Source organism: Sminthopsis crassicaudata, chromosome 5, assembly GCF_048593235.1.
Source record: "Sminthopsis crassicaudata isolate SCR6 chromosome 5, ASM4859323v1, whole genome shotgun sequence".
Taxonomy (NCBI): Eukaryota; Metazoa; Chordata; class Mammalia; order Dasyuromorphia; family Dasyuridae; genus Sminthopsis; species Sminthopsis crassicaudata.
Genome location: NC_133621.1, coordinates 108,378,299 through 108,404,707, shown reverse-complemented (window position 1 = coordinate 108,404,707; position 26,409 = coordinate 108,378,299).

Sequence of the window (26,409 nt, the reverse complement as noted above, 5' to 3'; positions counted from 1 at the left end):
ATGACTGATGACATTTCTGTAGACCAAAGGGAAATAAACTCTAACAACAATAGAGTGTGGAAAACCTAATCAAAACGGATCTCATAAGTTACTGACAGCTAAAGTATTCCTTAGCTGAGAGCCTCCAGCCAATTGACACTGTTCCAACCAACCCTATTAATAATGCTCTGCTGTAGTTACAAGGGCAACACATTCCTCAATGGCAACTTAAAATTAACTGGGTCTTTGTTGCTATCTCCAACCGTTTCCCATTTATTTATTACAAAATTTAGTCGCTGGCTCTCCTTAGGATCTATTTGAAGACTTTTCTCTTTCAGAGTCATCTCATTTTCTCTGTGGTCAAGCAATTAATAACCAGTCTTTTAAGTCTTCCCCCTACTTCTGTTTGCCTAGGTCTCCATATTCAAAGAGTGACAATATACGAGAATGGCTTATCGAGATGCCATCCAAGGTTAGCAGAGGCAGAATGGGTGAGCCACATTGTGGTCACAAATATTTCTTCCACTGATTTGCCAAAGTGATTGAAATTCCATCATTAAAGAGTCATCCCTTTAGGCTAAGTTATTGATAGTGATTGACAATTTAATGCAGAGGTTCCTGAACAGACTGATAGAAAACGATAATGGACAAACAGGTAGATACATTGCTAAGGGATTAGACCTATGCTTTCATTGGTATAGGGTAATTTCAGATGAGGAAACTTCTTCTAGTGGAAGTTGGCGTCTACTCTGTAACCCAGACTTTCTAAGAGAGATCAAGGAGAATGAGGATTGAGAAAAGGTCACTGGATTTAGCAACTAAAAGATCATTAATAACTTCAGAGAGAACAGTTTTGATGAAATGATAAAAGTCAGAGACCAGATTGCAAGGGATTAAGAAGAGAGTGAGAGGAGAGAAAGTGGAGGAACCATTTGTAGATTTTTTTTTTTTGAGGCGTTTAGCTTCAAAGGGCAGAAGAAAAATAGGACTATAATTAATAGAACTGGGAGGATCAGGTGAAGGTTTTTTCAGGATAGGAGAGAGATGAGCATGTTTGTAGGTAATAGTGAGTAGACTGGGAGAGAAAAATAGAAACACAAGGGAGTGCCAGCCAAGATGCTTTGAGAGGATTGCATTTCCTGAACATGGTATGTAATGTCCTGTGGTCTCTCTGTCTGTGGTATCTGTCCCAGATACCATGTGGTAGTTATGAAGGTCTGGAAGAAATCCTGATACACGTACTAGTTGGGTTCTGGTGATCAGTCCAGTGGATAAAGAGACTCCAAAATCAGGAAGATCTGAGTTCAAATATGGGCTGAGGCACTTAATAGGTGTGTGACCCTGGACAAATATTTAAACTCTGTCTACCTCAGTTTTCCCAACTATAAAGTGAAGATCATAACATCTTGCTGTGAAATTCAAATGGATTCTGAACAACAGAACTTTAAATCCATTAATATATTACAACAACAATAATAGCATTTAGGCAGTGCTTTAAGGTTTGATTGATATTTCATTTGATCTTCACAACAACCTTGGGAGGTAAGGGCTATTATTATCCCCATTTTACAGATGAGAAAACCAAGGCAAAGAGAGGTTAAGTGACTTACTCACCTTTACATACCTGAGATTGCTTTTGAACTCAGGTTTCCAAATCTCTATCTACCTAGTTGCTTCAATGCACACACACATTCACACATACATACTCACACATACACACATGTATATGTAATATATATTATTAAATACATAAAATTTGGTTTTTCATAAATTAAATTTTATTTTTAAATAAACAGAAACTTATTTTTTTCTTCTTCTTGTCCCACCTCCTTTTGGGAAACAATTTTTTTTTTTTTAACAAATATGTATAGTTAAGTGAAACAAATTCCTTCACTGGTTGATTTTTTTAAAAAATATCATTCTGCATTTTGAATCCATCATCTTTCCTGAGTAAAAAGCTCTGGAAATAACATTTATAACTCTTAATTCCTCCCTCACAAAGCCTTCCAGAGTTGGGTTTGATTCAGGCCAGTCTGGTGCTTTGGGTTAGGAAATGGAAGAAAGTAAAATCCTCCTACACTCTCTAACAATTAACAAAGCAAAGTTTACTCAGTTATAGCAGGAGAAGTCTATTCAGCAAGGATATATCGATTGAGCTTCATTGTCTGCGTGGGCCATGGTGGGCCACAGGTCAGAAACCTGCCTACACATGAACTGGTTTTGTATTTAGGCCATTAGGAAACTATAGCAACAGCCTGAGCCTTGGCCCTCTGAGCCAATTAAGTCTCAAGGTCTGTATTTAAGAAAAAAGCTAATCTAACCTACATGGCAGATATTATTTGTACCACACCTTTAAATCACTTCCCCTCACCTCCATCACAATTGCCTATCCATAATTACTGTTTAAAAACAAAATCAGAAACTCCCCCTTTTTTTTTGCACAAAGACTAGCCCACAATTTCCCTGGGGAGATATCCAAAGGAAATTTGTATGTTATGTTGAATGCCCCAGACCTTTGTAAAGATATTAAGAGGATTCCAGTAACTAAAACTCCTTGGTCAGGCTCTGTGGCCACCCTGTGGGCCTCCTGATTGACACTGGCCATTTGCACAGGAGAGGGAAGGCTTGTAGCCTGACGCCTCACAGGAATCCTTCCCCAAAAAGCATACAAATTAGCTTCCTCACACACACTGCAGCCGCCCCAACTAAGCCTTGCGGCGAGACCCCTTTAAAGTGAACCCCTTTGAGCTCTTACCTGACATTTACACAAGAGCAGACAGATCCTGTTGACCTTAGGCCTCTTAGGAATTCTTGCTTGATAAGCATAAATGTTAGCTTGACACATAATGCGGCTGGCCCTCTTTAACTTCACAGCTGACCTTGCAAGCTTGCAAGCCTCCCACTCCCCAAGCCCTGCACAGATAATGAAAGTCTTATTATCCCTTTCTTAAAGATGAGGAAAGGGAGTTTTTGGAGAAAATTCAGCTACTTGTCCAGGATTCTGAGAGGACAATCCCAAGCATGAGAGTCATTTCTCAAACCTCCATCTCCTAAATCAATGATCAAAAGCACAAATAAATGAATGAATACACAAATAAGTGAGTAAATTAAAATTAATAATCCAGAAGAGGTAATAATTAGTGAGATCTTTTTTTTCTATAGGAAATGGAGCATCCCTGAATGATAAAATACCAAGGGGATCAGAATAAATTGTGAAATTTAGGATCATAAGATCTAGAAGGGACTTTAGAATCCATTTAATATAACCATAGTTAAGTGGCGCAGTGGATAGATCCCCAGGCTGAGACTCATCTTCATGGGTTCAAATCCAGCCAGATACTTACCGGCTGTGTGACCCTGGACTAATCCCTTTTTGTCTCACTTTCCTCATCTGGAAAATGAGCAGAAGAAAAAAATGGCAAACCATTCTAATATCCAAGAAAACCCCAACTGGAGTCACAAAAGGCTGAATACAAATGAATGACAATAATAAAATGCTAACACTTCATCATTTTAATAGGTAAGAAAATTATACTGTTTAATTTTTTTTAAATCAGTAATTTGGAAAAAGACATAAGATACATTCATCAAATTTACAATTAACAAAAAATTAATAGATGAGATTACAGAAATAATTCAAAAAAGTCTTAATTGGCTGAAACTAATAAACTCCAGAGAATTGAAGTAGAACCAATGGCAGAAGTTAGAGGGAGGCAAACTATGATTCAATAAAAGGAAGAATTTTCTAATTATAATTTGTCTAGGATGTAATGGTCTGCCTTTTAGAGACATGAATTGCATTTAATGAATAGATGACTATATGATTTGCAGCTGGAAGGGTCCATATATAGCCTAGTGATTTCCATCAATTTTTTTGGTGCTGATGAATCTGTTTTGACAAAAAAAGTTTTGTGAACTCTGAGGATGAATTAATATTCTACTTATAATAATCTTTTAAATTTTTTCCTCAATCTTTTACAATAACTACAATGTCAACTTTTACTCCCCAAAAGTTCCATTTAAAAAATCTTAAAAAATGCTTCAAATTTGCTCTTCCTTGCTGTCACAGAGGAAAAATATGATTATGACATAATTGGGCAATTATTTACTGCTATATAATCCCTTTAGACCACTAGTGTAAATCAAAATTGGGTTTGAGATTTACTAAATGAGAACCACCAATCTAGTCTAGCTCCTTTATTTTTCAGATGAGCAAACTCAAACCTGGATAGATGAAGTGACTTCCTATCACACAGATAACAAAGAGCAGTCAAGATCTGCTTGACTTGAAATCCAAGAGTCTTTCCCCTAAATGAAGCAACTTCCTACTTGAAGAAAAGACTTAATCATGTGTCAGGGTAAGAGAACTTCTTAAAATGAAATGACAGGACATGACTAATATGGAAATATTTTATATGATTGTACATGCATAACATATCCAATTGCTTACTGCCTCAAGGAGGGGAAAGAAGAAGAAGGGAGAAAATTTGGAACTCAAAAAATTTTTTTAAATGAATGTTTAAAATTTACACAGAATTAGGAAAAAATACTATTTTTTAAAATGAGGAAATGAAGGAATATAATTATTCAAGGTCATATACCAAGTTGCTGACAGGTTTTTCAAATTCTAATACAATGTTCTTTCCTGTGAAAAATCTATCCATTGTTTCTCAATACATTTGATCTCTGAGAACAAAACACTTTTCCTTTCTGAGACTAAACTTCCTCTTCTGAAAAAAATGGGGTAGTATAATCCTTGCTCTTCCTATCTCATGGGGTTGTTGTAAGGAAAATGCTTTGTAAACCCTAAAGTAATGTCACTGATTAAGTGTTCTTATCATTCTCATAAATACTGTGTTGCTCTGACTTTCTAGTCAAATCACTTTTGTCAAAGCAGCTGCTTTCCCCTCTATTCAAATATCAGCAAATAATGACATCTCAAAGGAGCATCTCTATCTCTGGCTTGTTTCTGTTTCTCATTTAGCATATTCTCTCTCTCATCTATATATGGTATATTCCACAAGTCTTAATGTAATTTAAAGAAAATTTTTTGTTATGTTTGAGTTCCAAGCTCCCTCCATTCCTCCCAACCTCATACTAGAGAAGGTCAACATTTGACAAAGATATATGTGAAGCCATACAATATCAGTTCTTTCTCTGAAAGTGACTATCATTTTCCTTCATAGATCCTTTGTAGTTGATTTTAATATTCATATTAACTCAGAAGAGCTTAGTTATTCACTTTTATTCTTTCAACAATATTGATTTACTATATGCAACATTCTCTTGTTTCTGCTCATTATTCTTTCTTCATTATTTTAGGCAAGTCTTTTCATGTTTTTCAATCTTTTCAATCTGCTCATCATTTGTTACAGCATAATAGTAGTCCATCACAATCATAAACTACAACTTGCTTAACCATTCTTTATTTTTTGGGAATCTTTGCAATTTCTAGTTCTTTGCCACCACAATGAAAGCTGCTATAAATATTTTGGAGCATCTATTAGGCATTTTCCTCTTTTCCTGAAATCCTTGGGAAACAGACCCAATAGTGGTATTGCTGTGTCAAAGGGCACATATAGTTTTATAACTTTTTGGGATATTATCCAAACTATTCAAAATGGCTAGATCAGTTGAGAGTTCCACCAACAGTATATTAGAGTCCCAATTTTTCTATCTTCCCTCCAAATTTGTCATTTCCCCCTTTTATCATTTTAGCTAGTCTGATAGATATGAGATGGTAACTCAAAGTTGTATTAATTTGCATTTTTCTTATCAATAACTATTTAGAACATTTTTTCATATGACTATATAGCTTTGATTTCTTCCTCCAAAAACTGCCTGTTCATATCCTCTGATCATTTAGCAATTGAAAAATGACTCATATTGTTATAATTATAATTCTTATAAATTTAACAGTTCCTATATATTTGAGATAGGAAGTCTTTATACAACCTATACTTTCCCACTCCAATTTTCTATTTTCCTCCTAATCTTCGCATCATGGATTTTATTTATACAAAACTGTTAAATTTAATGTAATCAAAATTATCCATTTTATATCTCACAATGCTCTCTCTTGTCCATTCAAGTTATTCTCTTATCCATAAGTCTGATAGATAATATGTTTCATTTCTTCTAATTTACTTATGATATCAGCCTTTATGCCCAGGTCATGTATTTATTTTGACCTTATTTTAGTAAATGGTGTAAGATAATTGGTCTATACCTATTTTCTGCCAGATTGCTTTTCAGTTTTCCCAATAATTTTTGCCAAACAAAAGCAAGAAAACAACAACAACAAAAAGAGATGAAAATAATATGCTTTGATCCACATTCAGTCACCATAGTTCTCTCTGAATGTAGATGGCTCTGTCAAGTCTACTCAAATTCCTTGAATAGCCTCATTGTTGAAAAGAGCCAACTCCATCAAGCTGATTATCACATAATCTTGTTGCTGGGTACAATGATCTCTTGGTTCTACTCACTTCACTCAGCATCAGTTCATGTAAGTCTCTCCAGGCTTCTCTGAAATCAGCTTGCTCATCATTTCTGAAAGAACAATAATATTTCATAACATTCATATACCATAATTTAATCAGCCATTCCCCAAATGATGACTTCCACTCAGTTTCCAATTCCTTGCCACTACAAAAAGGGCTAGTACAAATATTTTTGCACATGTAGGTCCTTTTCCCTTTTTTATGATTTCTTTAGGATACTGATCAAAGGATATGCATAATTTATAAGCCTTTAAGCATAGTTCCAAATTGCTCCGCAGAATGGTTGGATCAATTCACAACTCCACCAATAATGCATTAGTGTCCCAGATTTCTCACATCTCCTCCATTTATCATTATCTTTTCCTGTCATCTTAGCCTATCTGAGAGGTATGAGATAGCACCTCAGAGTTGTCTTAATTTTCATTTCTCTAATCAATAGTGATTTAGACCATGTTTTCATATGACTGGACATGGATTTAATTTCTTCTGAAAACTATTCATATCCTTTGGCTATTTATCAGTGGGGGAAGGGCTTGTTGAATAATAAGCTTTTAAGTTTAATTTTAACACAACTAAATATTTTGCCATTCTGTGCTATGTTTGTGACAATTTCTATACAGGGATTTCTCAGTCCTATGATCTATCTCCATGATACTTTTCCTTTTGTTAGTCATATCAAAATTACATGCATCAAAACCTCATTTTTGGATGATTTTCAGATTACAATTACAATGTAATCTTTTCAGTCCCTGAGCAGTAGCTAACTAAAGTTTTCACAAAGATCAAAAAATCCATTAGAGCAATGTATAGTACAAGATGATGGTTATGCTGAATTTTAATAAATAATGCATAAGTATATTTATATTTAAGTGAACTCTCAAGTATTAATTTTTTTGGGTAGAGATGTTGCATAATACTTCTGAAGTTAACAAAAGCTTAGAACTACACTAAAACTTTTGGAATATGTTCTCTATAGATCAGCAAGGTGATGTAGTACATAGAATACTGGCCCCAGAGTCGGGTGGATTTGACTTCAAATTTGACTTCATATACTTACTGGCTGTGTGACCCTGAGTAAGTCATATTACCCTCATTTGCCTCAGTTCCTCAACTGTAAAATGATGGCAAAGGAGAAGGAAATGGCAAACTACCTCAGTATTTTTGCCAAGAAAATCCCCTGGAATTTGACCATAGGGTCACATAGAATTCAGCCATGACTGAACAAAAACAATAACTATAGCTAACTAACTAGTTAAATGATAAGAGACAGACACATAGATAATAGATACATGCAAATATGGATAATCACTCACTTTTGTATAGAGCTCAAATATCTACAAAATACATTCCTCACAACAACCCCATTTTAGCAATAACAACTTGGCCATGACTACACAATCATTGAGCACCAGAGCCCAGATTAAAATTTCTTTTTTTGGGGGGGGGTCTAGATCTAGGGGGTCTTTCCATTACACAAAGCTGCCTCCCATTAAGTAAGCTATAGATAGAGATGATATTGAGAATCAGATAGAAATAAAGTTAGCTCTCTCTCAGCTTGTAATAGTATTCCAAATGATAAAGGAGGTTAAGAGCTTTCACTCATGCATTTGCCAGCCTCTCGCAGTATAACCTATTGAGGAATATTTCGAGTACTGATTGCCATCATTTGTAAGCATTCAGACTGGCTCATCCAAGAAGGCTCTAACACCCACTCAGGCTAGCAACATGTCTCTGGGAGCCTGTTATAGAAATGGACCAAAAATTCCAATTGCAACAAATTTAGAAAATGAGCACTTTAGTTGATCAGCCATCCTTTTAAATGTCTTGTCATTTCACGTTAGACTTATAATACTCGAGTGGAAAAGTTCACATGTCTACAAGTTATTTTCTCAGCAACTTCCAATACCCTACTTCTTTTGTCCTATTATTTCTAAGTGCATTGAAGACACCTTAATTTTGCCATGTGCTTTATAAACAGTATGTATTCATTTTAACCTAGGAAGTTTTTAATTTTACAGGTAAAGAAACTGAGACCAGGTTTGCTCTTTCTTTCAAAGCATCTTATGCATTCCCACCCTCCTTTTTATTTCTCCTTTTACCACCCAAATCCATCCTTGAAAACTATACTATCTGCTTCTCTCTCTCCCCTCTTAATACATCCAGCACAGCACTGTCATGCAGAGCCAGAACAAGATATTTGTGATCCTAGGTAAGATTTGAAAATTGTACTACTTGTCAGCTTCTTTCTAATGAAAGCTTTGAGCCTTGACGGGAACACATGCAACTTGTCACAAAATAAATATCTATGTGCTCTGAAAAGCATAAATTTCTGTCATTAAAATACATGTATTTATGAAAAGTTATAGTAAAAAGAATATCTTGTATTACCCTTACATATTCTTTGAGTGGCTGACTACTCCACCTACCCCTACTCCTGGCTTTGTGGTCATGTTATTTATTCATTGTGTCATTCAGCTTCACATCTTCCTAAAACAACCTCCATTTGTCCATATATTGAGTTTAAACTTTTTCACCTGACTTTTAAGGTTTTCAGGAATTGAGTCTCACCCTACCTACTCACATCACTTCTACGCTTCCCAAGATGCGCTCTTCACTCCCACGATGATAGCTTCCACATGCTCACTGAAATACAACGCATTAATTCTCATCTTGGTATAATTGTTCCTTCTGCTCCTCTCCCCTGAATATCCTTCCTCTCTTACCTCTCACCACCCAATTCTAGGATTTGAACTCTACTCATTTTCAGGGTCCTTTTCAAATCTCACCTTCATGAATCCTACTAAAGTACTGTAGCCAATACTGATTTCTTTCTTTTCTGAACATCTGTTGCAGAAGTTCTTATTTGTGTGTGTGTGTGTGTGTGTGTGTCAAGGACTCCTTTGACAATCTGATGAAACTTGTAAACCATTTCCCAGAATAATACATAAAATAAAACCCAGAGGATTACAAAGAAAACCAAAGGTTAGTGAAAATTAAAATGTAATTCCCTTCTCCCCTTGTGAGTCCCTCTGGAATCTGTTCATAGATCTATGGACCTCTACTTAAGCACCCCTAATCTATTATTTTCATAGTCAATACCATATAAACAAACACAATTTTTCTCTTGTTTAATTCCTGGTGAAACTTCTAGTACCTAAACTTTCTGACAATAAACTCAGCAAGAGGGGCATTATCATAGGGCACTGAAATTTAGACACAAAATATCATTAATCTATCAATGGCTACTCTCATCTTCTGCTCAACTGAATCTGCCTTTAATATTCTCTCTCTCTCTCTCTCTCTCTCTCTCTCTCTCTCTCTCTCTCTCTCTCTCTCTCTCTCTCTCTCTCTCTCTCTCTCTCTCTCTCTCTTTCTCTTTCTCTCTCTCTCTTTCTCTTTCTTTCTCTCTCTCTCTCTCCTTCTCTCTCTCTCTCCTTCTCTCTCCTTCCTTCCCTCTCTCTCTCCCTCCTTCCCTCCCTCCCTCTCCTCCTCGACCTCTCCCTCTCTCTCTCTCTCTCTCCTCTCTCTGTCTCTCTCTCTCTCTCTCTCTCTCTCTCTCTCTCTCTCTCTCTCTCTCTTACTTCTCTTTCTCTTCTCTCTTCTCTCTCTCTCTCTGTCTCTCTCTCCCCCTCTCCCTGATTTTCCTTATTCCAGGGCTGATGCTTTATCTACTATATCACCTAGCTATCCCCTTTTATTCTTTTTATACTATGAATTAAAAATTGATTTGAAGGTGTGCTGCTTGCTCCAGGGGCCAAAATTGCCGATTATCATTCTCCTCTCCAAACCCAGGTAGATTATTCATCAGTTGGATGCTGAGTGAAATGAGCAGAACCAGAAGATCACTATACACTTCAACAACAATACTGTATGAGGATGTATTCTGATGGAAGTGGAAATCTTCAACATAGAGAAGATCCAACTCACTTCCAGTTGATCAATGATGGACAGAGGTAGCTACACCCAGAGAAGAAACACTGGGAAGTGAATGTAAATTGTTAGCACTAATATCTGTCTGCCCAGGTTACATGTACCTTCGGAATCTAATGTTTATTGTGCAACAAGAAATGATATTCACACACATGTATTGTATCTAGACTATATTGTAACACATGTAAAATGTATGGGATTGCCTGTCATCGGGGGGAGGGAATAGAGGGAGGGGGGGATAATTTGGAAAAATTGAATACAAGGGATAATATTATAAAAATATATATATATAATTAAAAATTATTAATTTTTTTAAAAAAAGATTATTCATCAGTTGAAAGACACAGAGTCCATTATTAGAATTTTGTGAATTCCACACCTTAATAAGGCATCACAGTAGAATGTTAATCAAGGGCATGGCAAATAAACTGAAATAAACTGTCTACTGACTTGTAAGTAACTTCACCAATGACCATTCAAAGTTTCACAAATGAGGTAGTCTGTCTTGCAATTAGTTAACCTGCCTGAGAATTGAATTTATTGTCTGAAAGTTGCCTCTATGTTGCTCAAATGATTTCATCAAATTTGCATCTCCACCAAGTCTATTCTTTTGGAATGCCATTATATTTTAATACAAAATTATTATGAGCATTTGCAGTAATTCCCACCAATAATTATAATTTAAATAAAACCCTCTACTGTAAATAAACATTTTTAACTGTGATACTAAGAATTTTGTCTTTTTTCCTGTAGTGATTTGCATGAATGTATCTTTGTGTTTTCTCCCTGTGCTTCTTGGGACCCATTTTGTGTATTTACAAGGACAAGTGGCTTAGGCCATGAGTACAATTTGTGATTTTTTTTTTTAAAACACGGTGACTCTTTCATGAATAAGTATTCTCTTTAGCTTCCTTTTTTACTATAATCCAGTGAACTATTAAGGTCTTAGAAACTCCCACCTTCATTTGCATAGTATGATGGGGCAAAGTTCTGGAAAACGTCTTATCAGTGTGAGTGGCTAGTATCTAGAATTATATAGTATCTCAGAAGTCAATTAGTCCAAACCACCCAAGATTCTTTCCTGCATAATCCTGGACAACAAATAGATGCCTAAACAAATTCAACTTGAAGACTTCAGATAAGAGAGAACTTATCCCTAAATTGGGAAAGCCTTTCCATTTTGAGATAGCTCTATTTGTTAGGAATGTCAAGCCAAAATTTGTGTCTCTGTCACTTCTCCCCTTTCCTCCCAATTTTGCTCTATGGGGCTAAGAAGAATCAATTTACTACCTCATCTGCAAGAGAACCTGTTGTATACTTCAGCTATGAGAGGACATGGTAGGAGTAGCATCTGCCAAGGTTCCTGCCATTTAACTAGGCTATTTTTTCTCTAAAAAGGCAATGAATCTGTGTTCTCAAGATTTAATGGCCTAAGTCAGGCCTCAGCCAGTCGGTCCAATCATCTAGCATGTGTTAAACATCTACTATGAATCTGCCACTGCACTAAGTGCTATGGAAACAAAGAAAGACAAAAAAGCCTTTCTCTCAAAGAGTTTATAGTCTAATATGCCCAGAACTTACACCTACTATGTCTTCTCTTCTCTAGGCTAAATCTTCCTGATTCCTTCAGGATACTCTTATTGTTCCTAGATCTCTTTCCATTCTGGACACCAGACACAAAATATTATAGTTAGAAGAGATCTCAGAGTCTTTCTGGTTCTACAAGTATCCCCTTCATAACATTCAGAAGTGGTCATCCTGCCAGACTCGGCTTTCATAAAACAAAATCCATTACTTCCCAAGCCAGCTCTACTTTATAAGCTTTTCCTTACAGCCAAAGTGACTAAATCTGCCTCTTCCAATTCTCCCCAACTCTTACATTCTACGTTCTTTTATTATTTTATTTTATTTTGATGTTCTCGCTTTAGTCTTTTTTTCTGAGCCATCTCCACTTAATAAGGATCCTACAGCCAGGATAGGTCTGAAAATCCAGGTATTAGATGGGAAACACTTTATTGGGTTCCCACCAATAAGCTAAACATTTACGCCTGCTATGTGTTGGGCCATTCAAAATGCAGCCTAGAATAAAAATATCTTTTTTTTTTTTTTTAACCAGTCATTTCATTAACTCATATTGATCTTGTAGCTCTTTTAAAAAAATCAGATCTTTTCCAATAGAACTATTGTCTAGCCATGCTGTATTTGTGAAATTGATTTTGGAACCCCTAAATTTAACCTTATTAATAGTGTCATATAATTTCATGTGGCCTCTTATTTAATTCATCAAAATCTTTAGATCTGGACTCTGTCATTCTGACAGTTACATATATCTCATTCCCACATCTCCCTCTTTTCGAAGCTTTGTGTCACCTGCAAATTTGATAAACATGTCATCTATATTTTTGTCTAAGTCACTGATAAAAATATGGAACAACAGTTCCAAGGACAGATTCCTGTAGTACTCCATTAGAGAAGTCTCTTCAAATTGACATTGACTCATTAATAAGACACTTTAGGTTCCATCAGTCAACTAGCTCCAAATCCATCTAACTATACTATCATCTAGCTCATGTATATCTATCAAGCATAACATGCATGAGGAAGTTTTCCAAATGCTTGATTGAAATCTAAGTGCACTAAAGTTAAGGCATTTGGCCATATCCAGGTGTTGGATTAGCTGTTGCTCTACGGTTCCTGAGATGGTCCCTTTTTTAATTGCAATCTCTCTAGATGTCGTAGGAACCTAAAGATGGTCTGGAATTTGTGATTTCTTATAAGAGGAGTTTTTGAGCCTTGAATGGTTCTTTCCCTTACTCATTCACTCTCCCTATCCCTCCCCATATAGTTAATTTACAAAATCATATAATACTGGCTACAGATTGTTTACATTGTCCATAAATACAGTAATTTTTTTGTAGTGGGAGAGTGTAAAGAACTGGATTTGTGTCCTGGCTGTAACATTTACTAGTTGTGTGATCTTGGGTAAGCCACGTCCCTAAGCATCAATAGTCTCCCCAATAAAACAACCAATTTCAAGGTCTGCTCAGAGGAACGCAAGCTATAAATGTTAAAGTATTACACAAATTAACTATTAAGAATGAAGTTGAATTTTATAACCACATTCTAGTGCTAAGCTATATGATGTTTCAGTTGCTTAAACACCTTTTGCCTGGTTAGTTCAGGTAACTAAAGCTGTCATGAAAGGTGTGTGATGTTAAACATATTTGGATAGGAGCCTTCTGGAGCAAATGCCAATGCAGACAGCTATATTAATCACATGGGAGATGATCTTATTTGAGATTTTTTTCTATGCACCTCTGAGTTACACTGTTTCATCCATCAAGGACTTGCTGAAGACATCTGTAAACTTTGATTTATTGCACTCTTCCCAGTACAGAATTAAATAGTATTATACTCAAATATATTGGCTTAATTGACGGGCAGAGATTTAATCTAGTTAATTCTCTTGCCATTTCTAAGCTTTCCATTAACTCCTTGCTGAATCTGAACAATGCAAAGGAAATTTTTACAGTGCCTGTCCTTAGTTCAGATATCTTTATTTTTTTCTGTTTAAAAAAACATTTAAAATGTTTTGATACATACACATATGCATACATATATGTATGTATGATATGTATATAAGCATACTCACATATCACAGGTGTAAATATATTTCTCCTCCAGCTAAGCAAAACCAAATGACGCAGCTGCTTATGACAGTCTATGCAACTTTTCCACCCATAACCCTACCCTCCCCCTTTCTAAGAATTCAGATTCAAACTATGTCCAAATCAAGTGAGGACATTTATTTTTGCATTTATTCAGAGTAAGGGATGACACTGCGAGGGCCTCCTCCTTCAGTCAAACCAGTAAAGTAAAGGATAATATTGAGAAGGGGGATTAAGAAAGAACAAGAGAATTAAGCAATACTGGGAAATGGGCAATCTCAGATATTTTTGGACTCAGATAAGATGGGCTAGTGAAAAATCCCTATGATAAAATATATCTCAGATAGGATTGGCATGCAAAAACCCTTTTGTTCTAGAGAGATGGAGTCATGATTTACTAGCTAGATATGCAAGGGAAAAGGTTCCTTTGTAGAGCCAGGATATTGGAGGTAGGGCAAACTAGATTTGCATGGAATAAGGTAAAACATCCTTTTATAGAATCAGGATATTTATTGGAGCTGGAGCAGGAGCTAAGATTCCATCTCGACTATTTTCTTGGGGGATACCTGAGAAGGATTTTCTTTCTCTTAACACCAATAAGAGGTGATAGGAGCACAATTTAGGAAAGAAAAAGAAAAGAAAGAATAAAATGTCACTGGCTTTTTTCAATGGCAATGAAAGAAGGTTTTCTGACCCGAGCACTGGTAATATTAAGTGGGGAAGAGCATTTGAGAATAGACCTCACCCTACCCATCATTAACCAGTAAAGCTTAGGACACTTAGAAAGGTTGGCAGCCATATAATTTTTCATTTAGTATAGTCAAAGTGAACTTGCAACAGAAGTAACTAACATCAGACACAAGGATAACAAAATAGACACTGAGGCAAGGCAATTTGAACATTCTACAAGGAGCTCAGCAAAAAGCAACATGATAACTAAGGAGAATGGCACATGAGGACTCCACAAAGAGGAGAGGAAGCCCTCTTGGGATTTGCTTGTAGCCGTGGGGGAGAATCATAAGTTAGCATTTACATAGCACTTTGAGTTTTGTAAAATACTGTGCATATATTATCTCACACCCCTTCCCCCCACCTTTGGAGGGATGTTTTGTACCAACTGTTCTTAGTCTATATTCATTTCTAAAAGTTAATTAAGTAAGATTGGTTGATCAACTGCCAGTCAGTAAACATTTATTAAGTGCCTACTATGTGCCAGGTACTATGCTAAGTGATGGGGATACAAAAAGAGGCAAAAAATAGTCTCACAATCTAATGGAGGAAGACAATAAGCAAACAAATATGTCCAAACAAAAAGCCATTTACAAAAATAAAAAGGAATTAAATGAGAGAAGACATTAGAACTAAGAGGGATTGATAAAGGTTTCCTGTGAAAGATGGAATTTTAGACTTAAAGGAAGCCAGAGAAAATACCTGGATCAGACTATATATTGGTAGATAGAGTGGAAAAAGATTAAAAAGTAGAGAGATAGGTTATCAAGAAAGGGCTCTGAAAACAAAGCAGGTTTTTGTGTTTGAATCTTGAGGCAATATGGAGTTAATTGAATGGGTTGGGGAGTGACATAATCAGACCTGAGCTTTAAGGAAATCGTGTTGGTAGCAGAATGGAGAATGGATTGAAGTAAGAAGACTTAAGAGGGAAGAACTATTAGCAGGCTATTTCAATAATCTAGGAGTAAGGTGATGAGGGAGGTAGCAGGGAGAAGAGAGAAAGGAGCATATTAGAAAGACATTGCAGAAGAGAAATCAACAGACCAGGGTAATAGCTTGGATATGGGAAAAGAGAGATAGGGAGAAATCCAGGATGACAAGTTTGTGTGCCTTAGAGAATGTGAGAATGGTGTTCCCCTCTGCAGTTATAGGGAAGGTTGGGGAAGGGTTTAGGCGAAATGATAATGAGATTCATTCTGCTCACATTAAGTTAAAGATGTCCTCTTGGCATACAGGTCAAGATTTCTGAAAGGCAGCTGCAGAAGTGAGATTTAATATCACCAATGAGACTAGGGAAATATCAGCAGATTTGAGAATCACCAGCATTTTGTTTTGTTTAATCATTTCTTTCATGTCCACTCTTGATGACCCCACTTGGGGTTTTCTTGGCAGAGATACTGGAGTGGTTTGCCCTTTTCCAGTTGACTGCAGAGTGTGTGTGTATGTGTGTGTGTGTGTGTGTGTGTGTGTGTGTGTGTGTAGAGATAGTTTTACTTTTGTTTTTGATTACCCTGGTACATAACAGGTGCCTAATAAATGATTGTTGATTGATTGATTGAAAGCACTTGCTGGATCTGGACTTAGAGGATGTGGATTTGGATTCCAGATCTGCTGTTTATGACTTATGTGACAATAGGCAAGTCATTCAAACTCTTTGAGCCACAGTTTCTATAAAATGAATGGACTAGACTATATGGCCTCTTGAATACCTTTTAGCTCTAGATCCATGATTCTACAAACTGAAAAACTCATTCCTTTTATTTTTCTTCCCCATTTTGTTCTGTTTTCCTCCTCTCCTTACTTCCTCATCTGTTCCCTCCTTCTCCCCCAACTCTTCATCCTACTCTTTGAGCAGTTGAAAGCCTTCAGGCTAAGGATATCAAAAAAGCTGTTGTAGAGAACTGAGATATTCTACCTGCCCTGCTTGTATTGGTAGACACTCTTTCGGGGTTGCAGAAGAGCTATTTTTGAGCCAACTGAAACATCAGTCAAAAATAAAAGAACTTACTCAAGTATTTTTGTACTGCTTTCAATATTATTTGACTGCTTTGAATACTAATTGATTTGCAGATCTATAATGATCAGCCTGAAATTCTCACCTACTCAATCCTTGACCTAGACAAATAAACCAAACAGGTGTGAATCCAGATGGGGCAAAAAAAAAATGTGTGAAAACAGAGTCCTCTCTGGGCACTTGATCAAATTTTAGAGAGAAGTAGTACTAAACCCAAAGCACCATAGGAGGCAGCAGAGAGTGGTGGAATGAGTTCTCAATTTAGGTTCATGAATTTGGAATAGGAAGGAAAGAATCTCAGAGATCCTCAAGTGCAATTGATTCATTTTATAGATAAAAGTAACTGAGATCCTGAGGATCAAAAATTGCCTTAAGTCACAGAGAGTAAATGACAAAAGTAGGATATGAAACCAAGTCCAGGGCCCTTTTCACTGTATCATATTGCTTAAAACCAAAAGGCCTGGATTTAAATCTCTATTCCATCACTAGCTGTGTTATCATAGGCAAATTATTTAACTTTAAATTCCTCATTTGTAAAATGGAGATGTTAATCATAGAGCACTTACAAAATGCCTATTATGGGCCAGGATCTAAAGACACAGACAAAAAATGGAATTGTGTCTTTCTTCAAAGAGCTTGGGGAGGGGGAGGCATGTAAGTTAGAAATAATGCATAATAAATGCAAATTAATGGGAGGAGCATTATCTGGGTCATTAGGAAAGACCTCATGTAGAAAGAGGGGATTTTTTTTCTTCTAGAAATAAGAATTCTATGAATCAGAAGTGAGGAAAGATTGCATTCTAGGTGTGCAGTTCTGTCAGAGCAAAGACCTCAAGTCCCCAAATCAGTGTCCTATGTAAGAAAAAGAGAGAAGACCAAAGTCAAGAGTGTGGGAAGGAGAATAATGTACAACAAGCTTGAAAAGGTAGTTGGGAAGATTTTGAATGTAAACAAAGGAGTAAGATAAATGAAAAGTCTGAGAGATGAGTTTTTAGATAATTAAGGATCAATTGATTAATTAGGCTAACTGATAATCAATAAATTGAGGGTCACTGGTTTCTCACCTAACAAAAGATACCTAATGGAGATAATGAATGTTTTAAATATTTTTAGGAAAAGGAATGTGTCCCATAGGAGAAATCAATCCTGATTACAATTAATGAGGGTGTGGATATATTAATGAGTTATTGGACTGAAAGTCTTCAGCTCCTCCTACTGAGAACAAGTCTTGATCATGGGACTTAGACACGTCCAACAGTTTGGATAAAGAAATCCATCTCTACCAAAACCACTCTATTGATTTTCTCCTTCATGAGCTGGGTCACCTAAACTCCAACAGGGTGGTGCAAGGACCTGAGTTTAATTCTTTGGGGCTGGAATACAACTAGATTAGACTCTGTTTATGCCTTAAATAAAAGTAAGGTCTTGCTCAAAATTGAAGGGCCTGTTCCTGTGAAATTTGGGCAATCTCATCTGTCAACAATATCGTTCAGAGACTGGCTAGCCTATAGAGGCTGGTCCCTGAAGGAAAAAATGGAGAGAAAATTGTTAAACCTAATTTAATAATTGGTTATTGATATAACAGAAAAATAATGATTTCTCTCAGGAGATTGTAATAGAGAACCCACTGAAGTTTTATTAAGCAGCATAATGCTTAGAAATGTTATGTTCTATGCTTTATTAATATCATTTAGGCAGCTCTGTGGAGAATATATTGGCAATGAATAGAATGCCAGTCTTGGAAGAGAAAAGAAACAGATAGACAGACAGACAGACACATAAACACAGATGCTAGAAAAATAGAGACAGAGACAGAGAAAGGAAGAAGGAGGGGAAGGTGGAAGGAGAGGAAAAAGGAGAGGAATAAGGAGGGAGGGAAAAAGGGAAGAAGAAAAGGAAAGAAGGAAGAGGAGAGGGAGAGGGAAAATGAAGGAAGGAGGAAGGGAAGGAGGGGAGGAAGAAGAGGGATGGAGAGGGGGAATGGGAAAAGCAGACACATTGGAGAAAAGAGAAACTCAAATAAAGGAAGCCAGTTAGAAGGCTATTGAAATAGCCTCCGAGAGCAGTGATGAGGGCTTGAACTAGGATGACAGCTGGTGTAAGTGGAGAAAAGGGATTATGTGAAAGATGTTATTAATATAGAATTGACAAGACTTGGCAATGGAATAGATTGATGAGATGAGGGAGAGTGAGGATAAAACTGAGGTTAGGAATCTAGAGGATGAAAAGGATGGTGATGCTCTTGACAGAAATAGGGAAATTTACAAAAAGTAGATTTGGAGAGAATGTTCTTTTTTGGACTTGTTAAGTGGGAGAATCCTTATTGAACATCCAGGTGGAAATGCTTAAAAGGCTGTCAGTGACATGGAACTGAAGTTCAGGAGAGAACTTTAGGTTTAGCTATATGGATCTGGGAATCATCTATATAGATATGATAACTGAATCAATCATTATTCATCTATTAGGCACTTACTGTGTTCCAGGCACTGTGCTAAACTGGAATACCAAAAGAAGTAAAAGACAATTTTTTCTCTTAAGGAGATTACAATTGAATCCCATTGAAGTTAATAAGATCACAGAGAGTATCTATCTATCTATCTATCTATCTATCTATCTATCTATCTATCTATCTATTTATCTATCTATCAAGAAGAGTCCTAAACAGATAATGAGAGCACCCAATGGAAAATCCAACAAAGAAAATTAGACAGGAATGATCAGGCAAGTAGAAAAAGCAAGAGAGAACAGAGTCATAAAAACCAATAGATGAGAAAGTATCCAAAAAAAAGTGGTTAACAATGCCAAAGACTGCTGGGAAGTAAAAAAAAGTCTGAAGACTGGGAAAAGAGTATCAAATTTGACAATTAAGAGATCATTGACATTTTAAGAAAGTAGCTTCAGTTAAATGATACATTTGGAACCTGGATTGTAGTAAATTGGGAAGTGAATGAAAGGTGAGGAAGTAGACTCATGAGGACAGATAGCTTTTTCAAGGAATTTGAAAGGGAAGAGAATTATAGAACCATAGTTTGAGAGGATTGTGTAGTAAAATGAGGGATTAGCTCATAGCTAATTTTTCTTTTCTTTTTTTTCTCTTTATTTTCTCAGTGAAGTTGAAAGCAAGGTTCTTTGCTGAGAGAGTGGGAGAGGGTTGTGAGAAGATCTCTATTTTTTTCTTTTGTGTGTGTGTGTAGGGGTACCATAGAGAATTAATTAGGGAGTTACAAAAAGCATCCTTTGTAGCTAGGTGGCCCAGTGAATAGAATAATGGGCTTGGAATTAGGAAGACTCAAATTTATGAGTTCACTCTGGCCCCAGACCACTTACTAACTGTGTCATTCTGGGCAAGTCACCTTGGTTTTTTTTTTTTTTTTCATCTGTCAAATGATCTGGAGAAAGAAATGGCAAACCATTCCAGTATCTCTGCTGAAAAAACCCCAAGTGAGGTCACAAAGAGTCGGATGTGACTGAAAATGGCTAAAAACCAAATTACAAAAGGCTTCCCTTACAGTATTGAAGACCCAAGTGAGAATAAATTACTTCAATTTCTAATGTCAGTAAAGCTGAGTGGCATCTTTCAATGGCATATGAGTAGGTGGTGAGAGCAAAAGTGATAATGCCTTTGACAAGTCAGGAGCAGAAGATACAGACATACAAAGTACTTTGACTCTTATTCAGATTGATTTCCCCCTACCTACACACACACACACACACACACACACACACACACACACACACACACACACACACATTCTTAGGAGTTTGGGAGATGGGGGACTGGGGAAACAGGAAAAGCTAATTAATCTTGTTTTCCTTTGAAGGACTGCAATCTTTTAGTTAAAAACTTTTTAAAAATATTTTCATACAAAGAGAAGTTGGAGTACACAGATTTTTTTTGCTTGTTTAAAGTCAACTTTTTCATTATTTTCAATCCATCAAAATTCTTAAATCTAGGTCTGAAAATTAGGAGAGATCATGTTTAATTTTTAACTGAGAAAGCCTTTTTTTTCATGGAGTAAGACTGCCCTTTATAGGCAGTTTAAAAAATAGCTATTAGTGCTATTTAAAGCTGAGATTTATTTTATTCTTTAGGCTAGTGTTTTTTTAAATTAATTTTGCTACACAATCTTTTTAAGCTTAAAATAGATTGGCAGACCCTACTGTAGAAGTACAAAATGATCTGAAGGGTATATTCCTCAGGGGTATATCTAAAACATTATTCAAATAGATTAGGGGAATTTTGGATGAAAATTAAATGGACTATTTTATATCCCTGCCTTCGAATTGCTAGCTTTCTTGGCAACAATACACCACTGAAAGAATGGTTTTTAAGTATTTAGAAAATGAAGTGGTTATCACCAAGGGCTAACATGGCAGCACAAAGAATAGGTATCCCAGAGTAACCTCAGTTCCTTTTTTGACAGTCAATAGATCATTAGATTAAAGGAATTCCATGGCCACATGGCATTTTTCAGCAAAATATTTGACAAAGCTTTCCATGATATTTTTGGGAACAAGATGGAAAAAGATGGGTGAGATGATAGTACTGGTAAGTGGATAGAGAATCAGTTGAACAAATGAACTTTAAAAAGTGGTTACTTTTGATTGGTGTCAGCTTATATATATGCACAACAAAGCTCTGTCCTTAGCTCTGTTCTCTCCAACATTTTATCTATTACTTGGATGAAGGCCTAGAAGGCATGTTCATATAAAATTGGCAGGCAACAGACACAATGCTAGGAGGAATACCTGCCATGTTGGATGACAGACTCTAGGTCCAAAATGATCTCAAGAGACTAGAACAAAGGGCTGAATAAAATAAGATGTAATTTGACAGGGAAAAAGGCAAAGTTCCACATTTGCATGCAAAAAGTCAATCATATAAGTAGAATACACTGCATTCTCAATTTGAGTCAACAGTGTGATATGGCAGCCAAAACACTATTACAATCTCAGGCTGCAGTTTAGAAACTTGATGTCTAGAGTGAGGAAGGCTATAGTCCTGCTGTACACAGATCTGATTAGAGATTATTGTGTTCAGTCTTAGGTGGCTCTTAAGAAAAAATTGACAAACTGGAATGGATAAAGAAGAAGGCAATAAGGAAGATGTGGGGCCTAGCAGGGGCTATGCAAGAGGGAGCTAGCAACATGTCATACAAATATGGGAGAGGCTAAGGATGTTTAATCTTAGCAAGACAAAACCTAAAAGAGACATGATAGGTATCATCAGGTTTTTGAAGCACTGTCATGTGGAAGAGAGTTAAGATTTGTTCTTTTTTGGACAGAAGTAGAAACAATGGATAGGCATGCAGAAAGGTCAACTGGAGTGATGCTGAGAAAAATTCCCAACAATTAGAGCTATTCAAAAATGCAAGAATCTGTCTTGGGAAATCGTGAATTTCCCTTTCTTGAAGGGTTTCAAATTGAGACTAAAGGACTGGGGACACTCTGTCAATCAATGAACATTTATTTTGTGCATTAAAAAAAAAAAAAAAAAAAAAAAAAGGTAGGGAGGGGAATTTGGCGCTGTCCAAGGTGCTGAGAACACAAAGACAAAAGTAAAGATTGTTCCTTCTATGAATGTACGTATATGTATATGCATGGGAGTATGTTTATATGTATTTGCAAAATAGACATAAGGCAATTTGGGAGAGAGGGCACAAGCAGCTTGGGGGAGAGCTTCGGGAAAGTCCTGGTATAGAAGATAGTATTTTAGTTGAGCCTTTAAGGAAATGAGGAACTCCATAAGATGGAGATAGGTAAGGAAATGTTGAATTTCAGCCATGAGGGACAGCCAACACAAAAGCACAGAAAAGAAGATGGAGTTTTGTATAAGAAGATTTAGAAGGCCAGTCTGTTGCAAATATAATTTGTAATTAGGCTGGAAAGATATGCTAAAGCCAGAAAGACTTTAAATAACATATAGTATTTGTGTTTGATTCTTGAATTAAAAGGAGTCATAAGAGCTTATTGCTCAGGGAAGTGACACAGGCAGAGATGTACCTGATATGGTTTAATTAGTTGTCTTTTAAAGTCTCTTCCAACTCTGTGATTATTTAAGAACAATTCAGTTTACATAGTACTTTAAATTTATGGAGTACCCCAAAAGGACACCCTATGAAGTTCTTATTTCAAATGTGATTATACCACATTTAGTTATGAGGAAAGCTAAGCTTTGGTTAAGTAACTTGCCCATGATTATACTACTAGTGATTGACAAAATGACTGACTCCAACCCATATACTATACTGCCACTAGTTTCCATTTGTTTTGTGATGATTATACAGTTTCATATTAACATTTATAGAATACTTAATTTCAATCTCTTAAATATGTTGCTCAAGGACTCTGACAGGCAGCCTGCCTTTATAGAATGTAGGAATTGTGTTAAGAAGGAAATAATCTTTTGTCTTGAGCAGAGTTGTAACTAGGGTAGAGTGGCTAAACCTTTGCCCAAGGGTACTATATTTTGAGAGTGATGAATTTAGAGGCATTTAATACTCAGTCTTTTGACAGCCTGGGAAAAAAAACAGAGATTAACCCTTAGAAAGAATTAGTTTTAGAAGGAAACTGCCAAGTTCTAGGCTTGGCCTGCATCCTACTTAGTATGGTTTTTCTAGTACCAAGTCTCATTCTGGAGTCTTAGAAATCTTGGCTTCTTTTCATAGATTAATTTTTTGTCCCTCCCTTTAGCTAATTTAGCTAATACCTGAATTCATGCTCTTTGCTCCAGAAGGAATTTGGAATACTTATCTCTGGCACAAAAATTCCTCATTACAACTCTTGTCTTGAGCCATTCTGGAGAAAATGAGGAAAGAGGGAGATGAAAGTGAAAGAACCCTTGAATGTTAGGTAACTGGATTAAAAATCTTGGACATCACAGTTTTATGTTTGAGGATGAAATTCTCTTCAGAAAATGGTGGTGGGTAGAAATACTTGAGAATAAATAAGATGAGAAAAGAAAATTTGTAAACCCATGATTATTTTCACTTACATGAAGTTGCCACTTCTATTTAAATATCAGAAAGCACAGGAATGTTTGTGCAGATAATAAAATTAGTGTTATAATTATGTCAAACTTACATAATGTTGGTTGCTACTAAGGTACTTTTAGCCTTCCCCATGGGTTACTCTTGTAGGATAATCATTTTCGTAAAACTTAAAGGATTTATGGAAAACATTTATTGTGAGACAGTATGAGGGTAGATAGAGTACAAGAGAAGAGAATACATGTTTATCTGTTTCAAATATTATGAAAATATTTATCTGTAAATTCTTCTGTGTCCTAACAATTAGGAACATAAATTCATCTTGAAGAGGCATCTGGGAGGTGTAGTCAAGGGGATGGCAGACATTGCCTTGTCCAGAGGTACAAGAACAATGCCTCTCTGAAGGTGTATATAATAGAGATGCCCAGGTACAATATCAAGAAGACTGTCCAAAGTCCTGAGGGATCAAGCAACTGAGGGAAACAGAGCAGTTTGTGTTTGGAGCGACAAGATACAGAGTATACATTAAATAATCCAGGCAGGAGAAGGCTATTTGTGTGTAAGACAGGTAATTCATATTACTCAACTGATTGAGCATGAGTTCTACCCAGAATTCATGGAAACTTTATTGGTGGAATATGTAGGTACACAGCTGCATTTTAGTTTGATCCAAAACTTTGAATATGAACAAGACTTTAATCTCTCAGTGGTAGCTTGATTATGCAGAATCAAAGGGCAGCAAGATATCAAACTGATATAGTTGCTTCGATGTTTTGAGGGATCTTATTGGGGAAGATGAATAGGATTCTGGGGAAGATGCTTGACATTTTTCTAACTATATAATAAGATGTCATTTTTGTATTCATTTATTTATATGTATAACAAAAAGGACCTTTATAACTTGGGGCATTTTTCCAGAGAAGTGAAGATAGAATGAAATATAAGCTCAATCCTTCTCTTTCCCCAACATTTCAAAGTTTTGCTTAAATAACCTTGAAAATGACAAGCTATATTTTTGTACCATGGTGAAAGTGAAATTGAAAGCCATGATTTGCTTTATGGATTCTTTCTCATTCATCATTGCAATCTGACACAAAAAGACCCATAGGGTTGACCTGGCCATACCCTGTTGACAGCAGAGGGTTATTCATCTTTTTAATAGGTCTCCTCCACCCTCAACTCATCCTGCATCTAACTAGTTCAGCTATAAAAGATATTCCCTCAGGGAGCTTCTTCCTACCCAAGTCCTCCTCAGTTCCTCCCTTCTGAAATCATTTCATGTTTCATGAAGGTATTTAACCCCCAGTGTCTTTGTAAACTCTTCTAGACTACCCAGCTCCACCATACTTACACACAATAGAAGGTATACCAGAACCAATCTTCCCTAATAGTAGAATGTGATTGACAGTACAGAGCACTGAATTGGGATGGGGAAGAGCCAAATATCTGAGTTCTGGGATGGGCTTTAACTGTAATTGACTGTATGACCTTAGTTGGAATTGTTCTGAGTAATTAAAAGAAAACTGGAATCTTAGCTCGGCCATTTATAATCTGTGTGGGTTTGGCAAATCTTTTATTTTCTCATAACCTCAATTTCTTTATCCATGTAAGGAAAGGAGGTCAACACCTCTACCTAAATCAATCAATCAGTCCATCAACAGGCATTATTAGGTTTTTTAAAAGGAATAAACTATATTATCTACATTCTATGATCCTGGTGCCATGTTCTGCTCTTCTTCAATAGATAAAGAATGGAATAGAGTGATTGACTAATAAAATAAATGAACTAAAGTCTGTGGGCTTAAAATGGTAGGAGAATTTTACATAGTTGTTCAGAAAAGTGATGAACCAGCTAATGAAGCAGCTTTAAGCAGTGAGCTTCCTTGCACCAGAGAGGAATGCCAGCTATGGACTCAAGAAAGATCTGTGATTTTACTCTTTGGCCACTTTCCTCTCTGCAAAACAAATTTATCATGATTGTACCCTATGTTTAAGACCATTCTTCCTCTGGAGTCTGTATGTTTTTGTAAGAAAGTGTATCTTAGACTTTGGAGAGATGTTCTGTATCAAGTGTGCTTGCTATTCTATCTTAGTTTCTAAAAAGTTTCTAAAAAGTAATTAATGTCTGGCTTTCTGACATCAATAGAAAGAAAATTGGTGGGGCCCCATAAGCAACAGCACTAGAAACCTAACTCTTCAGGGTTACACCTGAGTAATAGTCAAATGATCCTTTGAGGACCTCAACTTGTGAATAAGAGTGAAATGTGAGGAAAGCAGCCTCAGAAAAATACTAAATATATCAAAGAAGATGCATGGGCTAGAGGATCTCTAAGCTCATTCTGTGATTCTTTACTGTCTCTAGAAGAGTGGATGAGAACTTTCCTCTCAGAGGAATTTCGGATGCTATCAATCAGTCAGCAATAGTTAAATTCCTACTATGTGCCCCGCACCGAAAGACAGCTAAAAACAAAAAAATCACTACTGTCTGCGAACTCTCATTAATATTCTATCAGGATAATAAACATGTGCATGGGCAAAAAAATATATGTGCTAGATAGCATAAGTCGTAGGGAATAGAACATTCATTCTTCCTAGAG